General features: G+C 34.2%; 1 protein-coding gene across 1 annotated transcript in view; it reads left to right on the forward strand.

The window, feature by feature from the left end:
• The first annotated feature begins 4,127 nt into the window (after window positions 1-4,127).
• LOC145277038 (UBX domain-containing protein 6-like) overlaps window positions 4,128-12,201 on the forward strand; it is a 28,253-nt gene continuing 20,179 nt past the window's right edge. The window contains exon 1 of the mRNA XM_080128673.1: window positions 4,128-4,280. The gene's annotated coding sequence lies outside the window, so the exon portion shown is untranslated. The remainder of the gene's footprint in view (window positions 4,281-12,201) is intronic.

A 12,201-nucleotide genomic window follows, 5' to 3' on the forward strand; every position in this document is an offset into this window, starting at 1 on the left:
TGGTAATTAAAGGGTGGCTCCACACTCCCCAAAGCCCACAAAGCTGGGGCCTCACTACTGGATATAATTTAAGGTCATATCCAGGACCCCCCCCCCCCGTTGAGGGACTTTTATCCTCTGCAGGGGGGCAGTCGGCGTATTCTAATGCCCCACCGACAGGGCCGATATATTGCTGACAAATGACTAAAAGAAGAATGAAAGGGAGGGATTTTTATTAAAGGGTGGATTGATAAAATTGTCGCCCTAGAAAAGACATGATTCCATTTCCGTTTGATGAAAACCAGTTTTCCTTTTTTGTTACAGACCGTTGTGTACAGTTGTGTACAAAGCCCAAGAGCGATAAGAGTCTTCTATCATGTCTGAAAGTGACACAATGTTTAACAAGCGAGAGCTGAGATATGCTGCTGTACAACTCATGCTCTCTACCGATTCAAGTTATGACAACATGACCATTGCCAGATGGTTCAACGCTTGAGGGCACAGCTCAATGAAGTTTTCGGCCACAGTTATGGTCTTTGGTGTGGTTTCAAGTGAGGGCCACATCATGTCACCTCACATCTTCGAAGTCCGCTTGAAAGTCAACAAAATGGATGTGCTGAAGAGTAGTGATTCCCTGATGCAATGAAGTGGCCGTAAAAAGTTTTTAAAATTGATATTTTTACAGTAGATATCTGAAGAATAAAATGTTCAGGTCCAATAGTTTTATATATATAAAAAAAATGCGTATTTCTGATGAATTAGTTGATTAAGAGTTTTATAAATGTTATAATAAAAATCAATATGGTTAATTCTTTGATATGTTTACAACCACCACTTCTAGTAAACAAATACCTGATGCTCTGGGACGATATTAAATTATCATCTGGCTACAGGACGCCTGTTGCAGTTTAGCTAATTGTGCTAGCTCACAAAATGCACACACAATTTATCTCCCTTAATATCATGAGGTAAATTGATATACTTATTTCGGGAATAATGGACTGATCCAGAGACTATAAATATAGTTATTTATAACACATTATTGGGTACTAATGACGAGTACTTCTGTAACATATTTTTGCTAACACACGTTTTGTTAGCTATACCACTGTGTTTATCTTGATGGTTACTGGCATGCGGCCCACAGCGTTGCCCACATTGCTGCCAGCGAACTCAGAGGATCCAGCGTAGACACTGATGGTCTAACACCTCAAATTTGCATTGTTCAAACTCATTGGCCACGTTTCACAGCCATACGTGGCTAATGAAAGTTTCTGACCAATGCTAACTTGAAATTTTTGACCATCAGTATCTGCACTGCATCCTCCGGATCCACTGGCAGCAATTCCTCCCCAACGCTGTGGTCTGCAAATGCTGCAAACGTCCTCACTCACCCAATCTATCTTCACAAAGCACCTCCGATGGTTTAGCCACGCTCTTCACTAATAACAAGGTGATTTAATCCGTGAAGCCACTGACCAGGCCTCACTGCAGGGCTAGAAGAAAAGTTGCAATGGACAGCTGAAGACCTGGATCAAAATGGTGAAACAAGATGCTGAGCTGTTTCTGAGACTCACCTCTACGATCTACATCACTGGAACTGTGAATAGTGCATGCAGCATCGAATCATTGGGCATGGTCAGCCTCAATTCGAGATGTGGTCAACTCAATGGGTGGGGCCGGCTCAATTGATTCACGGTGATAGCCGAACCAAGTAAAAGTACACCATGCAAGGCTACAACACTTAACAAAAAAAAAAAAAATTCTGATTATATATGTGATATTGTTAAACAAGTTCATTTGTCTGATGCATTTAAGGGAAGTTTTGATACCCATCTAATTAAACACCAAATGATAACTTTGTATTCAGCTTGGTATGGTTGTGTGTGGGAAAGATTAATATGGGTCATCAAAAATTACATTTTCAAGGTTATAGGGTAATCTCCAAAAATACCGTTAGGGCTTACAACATGGCCGCCAGAAGAGTCAACAAAAAACTGCGAATAAAATATATAAAACTCGTAATTTCTGTTTTTAAAGTGGGTTGTCAATTTACTTTATGAAATATACTTCCAAAATAAACTATTACAGTCGTTTAAAACATAATAGAAGTATTATTTTTTATTTTTTAAAAACAATGTTTACAAAATGTCTATGCACGTTCGTAGACATTTTGTAAACATTGTTTTTAAAAAATAAAAAATAATACTTCTATTATGTTTTAAACGACTGTAATAGTTTATTTTGGAAGTATATTTCATAAAGTAAATTGACAACCCACTTTAAAAACAGAAATTACGAGTTTTATATATTTTATTCGCAATTTTTTGTTGACTCTTCTGGCGGCCATGTTGTAAGCCCTAACGGTATTTTTGGAGATTACCGCGTATAGGACGTAAGAAGTTGAATTATTTCCAACTTCTTAACAGTTGTTTCAAATATACAGGGATCTGTTAACGATTGACCTTTAACTTATCATTGTTCTGATGGTTCAGTGTTGGAGGTGATTTTACCCTCAGATGTATTTGTGCATGCTTTGTATAAAAACTCTGTGTTTTTGAATTTGAAAAATAATTGTTTCCAGGAACGTCCCCCTAACAGGGAAGATCTTATTGAGAGTTTGGAATTGGTAGCGATGAATTCCTGAATTGTTTTAAAGGCTTTGGTATGAGCAATATCTTTTGAGTTTATGAGAATTGTCTCAGGATCTTTATCAGTCTGACTTTGAAAATACTATAAGGTTGGGAAATGTTATTTTAATTTAAAAAATCCCATAAAATTGTGTCTATATTGGTCACTGGGAAGGGTGATTAACCTAACCTCTGGATCGGATGGCATGGTTAAGTCTGCCTTGACCCAAAAGAGTAATGGCAGCACTCAGGAACATTCTCTAAAGAAGTTGTGTCCTATGGAACTTTCGATAACCCACTTGCATCAGGCTTCTTCTGATGATGATGAAGCAGGTAATTTTCGCAAGGGATTTTTACAATGAATTTATTTAACTTAAAAATTTAACTGAACTTTTCAGTTTCCAAATGTCACCATGAAAACCTTTTTCATTATAACTTTTTTTTTTCACATGTAAAAATATTTTTTTTCTTTTGGGAAATTAACTTTTAGCTTTAATCTTTCTATTACAATCAAGAAGTTTTGTTTTTTTTATACACATGTTCACCCCTTACAAAGCATATCACCATTTGGATGTAAGGGGCTACTATTTGGGGCAATGTCTAGGAAAGATTAACAAGATATTTGTTTATGTTACATTTAAACTTCTGCGTATCAGTACAGCCAGGGAAGCAGGCAGCAGGAAGGGATTTCCAAAGTGTAGCTGTTCGAGGGAAGAAACTGTAAGAATAGAAAGCTTTTTGGTGTTTAGGGACAACAACAAGGGGTGAGGGATGAGATCTTATTGCTAAGCGGGTTTGTCTCGGATATGTATGTCGAGGAGATACAAGTGAAACGAGTTCATCAGAACACATTCCATTAAAATATTTATAAAACAAGCACAGTGATGCAACATTGCAGCGATGAAACGGGCTGGAGCTTAGTTGATAAAGTGGGACCGATTAGATTGACAACTCTTTTTTGGACTTTATCTAAGAGGGAGAGACTAGTGGTAGATGCACCAGCCCAGATGTGGCAACAATACTCCATGCATGAGCGAATGGTAGCCTTGTAAAGGTACAGGATACTCTCAGGCGTGAGTAGTCTTATAGCTCGATAGAGGGAACCCACCTTCTTTGCAACAGCCTTTGCAATGTCCTCTATGTATTTGTTCCCGTTCATATTGTTAGGCCGAGGAGTTTGAAGGTAGAATTCTCAGGTAGGGTGCTATTTGTCATGGATATAGGGGGTTGGAGAGGCGTCTTGTAATTGTTAAAGGAGAGCAGCTTAGTTTTACTAGCATTAAATATTATCCTCCATTTGCGGGCCCCATTCATTTCTAACAAGTAATCGGAAACCTACAAAAAAATATGATAAACTGGTTTTCAAAACTATATACCCCTATCAGTTTTCCAGCATCAATGCACGTACCTAACCTACCTCCAAATTTCTTAGTGAAAAGAATAGCAATAATGCGTATAGTTTTTAGTGTTTTTCGGTGCTTCCGTACGTGAAAACGGAGAGCGTTTCTCTAATCATTTTTGCAACGAGCTCTCCTATCATTATAAAAAAACAAATAAACAAACAAACAAAAAAACATACACAAACAAAAAAAACAAAAACAAAAACGCTTAGACACCTGGCATGAAACAGGCGTTCGGTTATGTTGTTTAGGGAAGGGAAACAGCTGTAAGGTAGGTAAAACTGTAACCTATTTTTAATATTTAAATATTAAAAAAAATTATTTGAATAATTTTATGATACTGCAGTAAAAATCATCTTTGCACACATTTTATTTTTTGTCGGGGGGGGGGTAATTTTTTTTATTTTTAATTAAATAAATTTTATTTATTTATTTATTTTAAATTATTTATTTTTTATGTCTATATCTGATTTATTTTGTTTTATCGATGTTATTGGTAATCATTTTTTTTCTCTCTTTTCTACCAATAGCAATGAGTCTTTTCTGTTAGCCCGACTGCTTCCTGTTGATCGACATTTAAATAGAAAAAAAAAAAAAAAAAGAAAAAAAAGAAAGAAAAAGAAAAGGAATTTTCTCGACGTTTGTGTTATTTTTTTTTTTATTTCCTAATTATTTGTTGTGAATTTGTTGTCCTCGAGTCGCCCTGTTATGTCGGAGTTGGGCCAATTGGATACGTATTATCGTCTATTGTACGACTATTTTCAACCGGATCGGCTTTTATCGTGCGCTGAAGGAGTTTTCCTGTCGGTGGTTGGAGTGAAACGGAGCGGACGATTCGGAGGAGCCGAAGACGACGACAATAACAACGACATTAATAACAACAACCACGTCGGAGGAGGCGACCCCCTTGACCATCATTCCACCCCGGGTCACCATTTATGGTGTGTGGTCAGCACTGTCCAAAGTCGAGTTCTTATTGCCCTTCTGCTTTATTTCTTTCTCTGTTTAATGCTCATTCGCGTTGCATGGTTGCTTTACGGACAACATATTGACGATCTATTTATACGATCTGGTAAGTCTCGAGTGCTTTCGCCATTACACACACCTTGGAAAAACAACGAAGTAATATTTTCTAAGATCTCTCTTTTTTTTCTCTTTTTTTTTTAAATATTTATTTTAGTTTTATTTCATTATTTTTTTTTTAACTTTAACAAAGAATAATTTCGATTTTAATGATTTCTATATAATTTTCTAAATGTTGCCGTTTTAATTCTTGACGTTGGCTTTTTTGGTTTTGTTTATTTTTTTTAACTAAACAAATCGAATGTAATTTTTTTTTAAATTATTTTTTGTTGTGCTTCTACAGAATGTGAACTGATTTTTTTTTATTTTTTTTTAAGCTTTAATCCCCCCTTAGGTTAAATTCGGTAAAAATCAATTTAGTTTAACTTCAAATTCTGTAGAAGCACCATTGTTTTATGTATATAATAATAATAATAATAAATCCCAATTTTAATAACACCAAGAAAAAATATTACACTAAGAAAAAATACTTCGGTTGATAACTCTCTACTAGGTGTTTATTTAAAATTACACTTATTAAAAAAAAAAAATACAGAAAAAAATTCTTCGTTAATTTTTACGACGTGCCTCAAATTTTTACGACCTCCCTCCCTCCCCATGTTAAGAACGTCTTTCGGAATAAACACCCCCTCAACCTCGAAAGCTGTTCTTAACATAGGTGGTTAGTGAGTGTTTATACTACGCTGGGGCAAGTCGTAAAAAAATACCAAAATGGTAATGTACGTATTCATCATGGGACGAAAATGTCATATTATAAAAATCACGTAAATCGATCAGGTATTCTGTTTGGTAAATGTTTATTTGAACTATAACACCACGCCGACCATTCTAGTTTGTTTTATTAGAGGTTATCGACGCTGCTGAAAACGAATCTGACATTAAACCCCGTCGCAAATTTGCCGTTTGCATGGTATTAACCCCTGGACCCTGGGACTATTTTCCGCCACTTTCACCGCTTTAGTTCGTTAAGACTTTTACATAATACGTTCGCATAGTAAAGTTACTTGTCACATCGCGGAGAAATCTTTAGCGAACATTACAAATGAGAAATTTTTCCAAAAATGTGGTTCATTTTTTTGTTTTACGTAGTTTTTAATGCTTTTTAGTTGATCTAAACGATTAAGTTTTCACGAGTGGTTTACAAAAACCATTTTATATTTGTTTTGGGGGGGCATTCAATTATAGAACTTGTAATTTTTTTGGTATTATTATACAAACACCGTGACAGCGTTAGGGTTAGGGTTAGGGTTTAGGGTTAGGGGTAGGGGTAATTCGCTGTCACGGTGTTTGTATAGTTTTACCATTTTTTTTAACAGATGTTTCTGCGGTTTAATTAACCGTTCGTTTTTCCGTAAGTAATGCGAATGCGCCGACATTAACCGTGCAGAAGAACTGTTTAATATTTCACACAAATTCTGTTTACATTGGGGGGGGGGGGGGGTTATGACTAAGCGAAACGTGATTTGATTGTGTGTATAGCGTGGCCTTCGTTTTAAGACGGTCTTGGTATTAGGCACGAGCAAAAATGGGCGAATAAAGATAGGGGGGACCTAGTTTTGAAAGCCGATTTATCATAATGTTTTTGTAGGTTTCCAACGACTTTTTTGATTGTATTTGAAAGATTAAGGACTAAACTTAATTTTCAGTACTAGTGCAGAGAGTGATCCGCCGGACGTAAATAATGTTATTATTTAAAAAGCCGTTCTTAACATGGGGAGGGGAGGGTGTTTTGTACCTATTCTATACTTCAACTTTACAATTGAATAAAAAAACATAAAACTTTAATTAAACTTGGAAATACAATTTAAAAAAAATAGCGCGGATCACTCTCTGCACTAGCCCCTAATTTCCAAAAGGAAAAAAATATTTGTGCACGTGAAAAAAAAAAAGTTTTTTACGGCGAGCTAACCAATTCAGTTAAATTTTGAAGTTAAATAAATTCATTGTAAAAACCCTTTAAAAGATAAAAATATTAGTTTTTTGGGTCTATTTCAAAGATAATTAGTAAAGTCCTAGGATATTGAATAAAATAAAATAAAACACCTTGTTTGTACAAAAAATAGCTTAATTAGACCCAAACCCGAGTGATTCTGCAGTTTGCAAAAGCGCAACAAACTAAAGTTTTGTAAACACAGAATATACGGAAGCCCAAAATTTCAGGCAGCCGAACGAAGAACTCTCGGTGGCCGTGACGAAAGACTGTGAAAATGACGTCATGTAATTAAAAGGGAGGAAGAGGGTGCTACTTTTCTCTCCCCCCCCCCGCCCGGACGTGCATCCGTACATTACTATCCTGAACGTTTGTATAATTTTTACCACTTTTTATTTACTTATTTTTCTATGTTCCTGTTTTTAAATTAAATTTTTTAAAATTTATTGTTCAATATTATATAAAAATTATGTTACGCCGAAAGTTTCACCTTCATTTAAGCGAGGAAAATATTAAAATCTTGCATATAAAAATTATGCAAAACCTGTAATTTAAAAAAAAATGTAGAAATATTTTTTGCTATTATAATTTTTTTGTATGGAAATATTAAATAAACAATGCTGTAAAAAAATTAAACATCCAGTGTAACAGCAAGTCCTAGGAACATCAACCTGAAAGAACAGTTGGAAATGACTTGTATTCCATACATTACGACCATGTAATCCCTACAGCTACCTACCTTGAAAATGCTGCTGTCAAACCTAACATAGTTATATGGAATAAGTCAGAGAGAGTGGCAACCTTGGTTGAAGTGAGTGTCCCTAATGATGGAGATCTGAACAGAACTGAAAGGGAGAAACAAGGTCTCATGTATGATATGAAAAGAAACTGGAATCTTAGGGAGATATCAATCATACCAGTTATTATAGGTGTCACAGGTTTTGAAGAAGAACCTGAAGTCCTACCTAACTAATATTCCTGGTGAACCAAGTGCAAAAGAGATTCAGACAATTGCACTTAAGGGAACAGCAAGGATACTAAAGAGCTCTCGGTTGGTTTCAATAAGAAGCAGGGTAATGTTGGCAGCTGGTTTGGTTGCCCCATACCCGGCATTACAATCTTCAAAAAAAGAAAATGAAACAAAAAAAAAACAATCCTTTCTTAGTTATTTCATTATTAACATATTCATAACAAGTACAGTGTAATTAAAAATTTGAACACGCTTATTTTTAATTTTCTTTTCTTTTTTTTTCTTTTTACATACATATACCACTTGTCAAGGTCTGGAGGCCACTCGAGGATAAGGGTTAATGAGCGTACAATAGCCGATGGGACAATATAGTAATTGTTAGTAGTGGAAATTTTGTAAATTGGATTACTTAAGGGGACGGTTCATCAAGAATTTGTTTATGTTGGACTTGAAGATAACCAAATTGTAGTCAGCTGGAAAGCAGGCAAACAGAAGAATTTCACAGGCGTGCAGTTTTAAGAAATAAGCTTTGTTCATGAAATCTACATTTAAGTATAAAAAAGTGTAAAAAAAAAAATAAAGTGGTAGAAATTATTGATAGTGGTTTCAGCTAGACAGGTGTTTTTCATAAAGTCAGGTCAGGTGGGGAGGGTCATAGATTGGAGTTCAGATGAGTACTTGCCATGAAAATAACAATAAAGCAGAGACATGCTCGCAATGTCTCTTCTGTGGGAAAGCGGTTGAAGAGAAAAGGGCATCTCCCACTAGGCTATGAAGTCTATTTTGAACTCTGTCAAGGCAGGATAAAATATTTCTAGCAGCTCCTGCCCAAATGTGGCAACAGTCATCCATCCTTGGACATACCTGTCTCTTATATAGGTAGAGAATTGTATCAGCAGTGAGATGTCTACTGGAGCGATAGAAGGATCCAACCATTTTTCCAGCGACCTGGCAACACATTTGGTGTACATGTTCCATTTCAGATCCGGAGTAAAGGTCAGACCCAGAAGCTTTTCAAAACATGGAGCCTCCTCAAGGCAAAAGCCGTTCTTTTCAGTTGATGCCAGACTGGGATCAGAGCGTTGATGATCAGTGCTTAAGTTGTTGTTATTGTTTTTTCATGCTAGGCTGTACAGTCGACTCGTTAAAATTTGCATTCCATTCCATTTCTTACATCCGTTCGCGGCTGCCATCTTGCGTACGTCTTTAATAAAGATTGCCAAATTTACTGCTGTGGTTTAACCATAAACAAGCATCGAATTTTCGTTATCATCATGACATTTTTCACTGTAACTTTTTAAACGTATAAAGATAGTTATTATTATTACATTTCCTTTGCAATTGTAGAATTTTCTTTCTTTTTTTTTTTTAATGTTTTTGTAATATAAAATTTATATCTTCTGTTATTAATTTTATAAAAATAATACAATTCCTCGAATGTTTTAGCGTCCCAAATTATTGTATGAAAAACTTTACAAATCTTAGTAAAACAGAATCATTTCCCTTAGAACAATCGATAATAGTTCCAAATAACCCATTATTTTTGGTCTTTTATCTTTCAAACACAATCAAAATTTAAACGTAAACCCCCCTACCTCACCCCAATACCTAGCTAGGAACAAGGTGTAGTATCTTTTCTGATGTTGCACTGAAACTATTCTGTCTTCAGTTAGTAAAGAAGTTTTGGTACTTATTCAAATTGGTACTTATGGCATAATTTAAAATTAAAGAAAAGACAGAAATGTCTGTATGATGTACGTACCAGTCATGGGACGAGAATGAAAAATTCCAAAAATCAGGTAATTTGATAAATTAGTTTTATTTTTAATCAGATTTTATTGTTTCGATAAGGGTGAAAAAAGCGGTCAACGAATCGGTAGACAAGCAGAGAGAACCCAAATGCATGTGGAAACTGTCAAAACAATCACTGATTACCTCCCTTTATTGTATTGTCTAGTAAAACATGACCTCACATGTCACTTATCAGTAAAAAACAGTAAATTTGTTTTTTGTAAATAAAAATACTTGATCAATTTTTGTGCTATAAAATCTTCATTCCGTAACAAGTACAATATAGTTTTTAATTTTTGTTTTTCACTATAAATGCCGATCTGAATAAGCACCAAAGTTTTGGTAATTTTTTACTTTAACTGCAATTCAACACTCACCTTTAACTTGACAACTTTTTATATATTTTCGGGTTTGCTGAAAACAAATTTCACATTAAAATTTGGGGCAGACAAGAAGTTTTCTGAATATTAAGACATTTTTTTTTTTCAAATGTATTACTTAATGAATTTCAATAACAGTCGCCATTCTTATTATGGGGAGGAGGTGTTTTGTAACATGTATGCGCATTAGTATTTGTTCACTTGGGAAAAACCTGGCCGCCAGTAAAAACGAAGGATTACATTGGATAATTAAGTTCTTAATATCCAGAAAATAATTTATCTGCCCCAAATTTAAATGTGATATTCGTTTTCAGCATACCTGAGTATGTCTAGGCAGAAGCAATTCTTATTTTTGTCCTGAAACTGAAACTAAATTGCACTAATAAAATTGAAGAACCATTTCCCCTGTGTTTGTACTCCCTATGTGACTTACACATGTATTTTTTTTTATCCCATTATAATTCGCAAGCACCTAATTTTTAACATTTATGTACTATTTATTAATCGAATATTTATTGAAATCAAAAATCCAATAAAGTAAGATTTAACAAAATAAAAAAAATATATATTAAATAATTACGAAATGAAATCAATCAGAATGCTTTCGTTTACTTCGGGATCCTTCAAAATTGCAAAGAAACTTATACGAATTTTAACTGTCAAATAAAGTCTTTTTAAAAAATCTTTTTAGCATCCTCGTGTATTAGAAGATTGAAACTTTTTATATCAAATAATTTTATAGATTCAAACAACGTTACCTTAGCACATAGATTTACAGTCATAAATTAAATTTAACTTTCAATTTTATTTAAATAATATAATAGATGCCGGGCAACGCTGTGTGGGTACACCTAGTAACGAATATATTTTGGAAAAAAATCTTTTATATAATTTTTATATAATTTTGTATTTCATCTTTTTTGTATTATTCATTGGGCTACTGTTCTGATGTTGAGTGTGATTTTCATAACGTTTCGATATGGGATTCTGTAATTATAAACAATAGATAATATATACAAGTAATAAGTAAAAAACATTAATATACACAAGTAATAGGTATAGAGATAGATATACATTAATACATAGTAATAATCAGTAATAAATGGTGATATTTACAACTCGAAATAAAAGTAGGTTTAAGGCTCATAAAATTCGTATGAGAATTTTCCGCAAGAGTTAGAGTACATAAAAGTGACCTTCTCCTGAAGATTGAAGGTTCAATCCTCAATGTGGGTGACCAAAAGAAAAAAAATACATTTACGAATTATTTAGAACCTCTATCCAGACATGGCTGACAGAACAAGAGCACACTACCTCTCGTGAAGTAAAGGGTTGCACTTGAAATTCTATTCAAATTCCCGAGTTCAACAAGATACACCTGAAGAAGGTCGGAGGTTATATTGACCAAAACGTTGTGAAAATCACACTGAAGATGAGAACAGTAGTCCGATGAATAATAATACAAATAACCAATCCGCATTTCAAAAATTCAGGAACGTTCATCTTTTTTTTTTTTTAATCACTAACCTTTGCAGAAGAACATTAACAAAATATTTGGTACTTTTTAAAAAATTTTCTTTCCACCTCTTTCACCTTTTAAAATGATAACTTTTATAGGTTTTCGGATATGCTGAAAATTTAAATTTTGGTCATACAAGTAGTTTTCTGGATAACAAGATCTTTATTATCCAATGTGCTCCCTCGTTTTCCCTGGTGGCCATGTTTTTTCCCACTTGAACAAGTACTAATGTGCATGCATGTTACACCCCCCCCCCCGTTAAAAATGGCGAACGCCACTGAAATTCATTAAGTAATGCATTGGAAAAAAATGTCCTAATATCCAGAAAACTACTTGTCTGTGCCAAATTTAATTGTGATATTTGTTTTCAGCATACCCGAAAGCCATTAAAAGTGCTTTTAAAGGTGGGAAAAAAAAAGTAAAAATTTACCAAATATTTTAATACATTTTCTAAGTGGTATACAAAATATAAATAGTATTTTTTACCTCTTCAAAAAAAAAAAAAAAAAAAAAATCCAA

This window comes from Euprymna scolopes, chromosome 1 (assembly GCF_053919585.1).
Source record: "Euprymna scolopes isolate OS-2025 chromosome 1, ASM5391958v1, whole genome shotgun sequence".
Lineage (NCBI taxonomy): Eukaryota > Metazoa > Mollusca > Cephalopoda > Sepiida > Sepiolidae > Euprymna > Euprymna scolopes.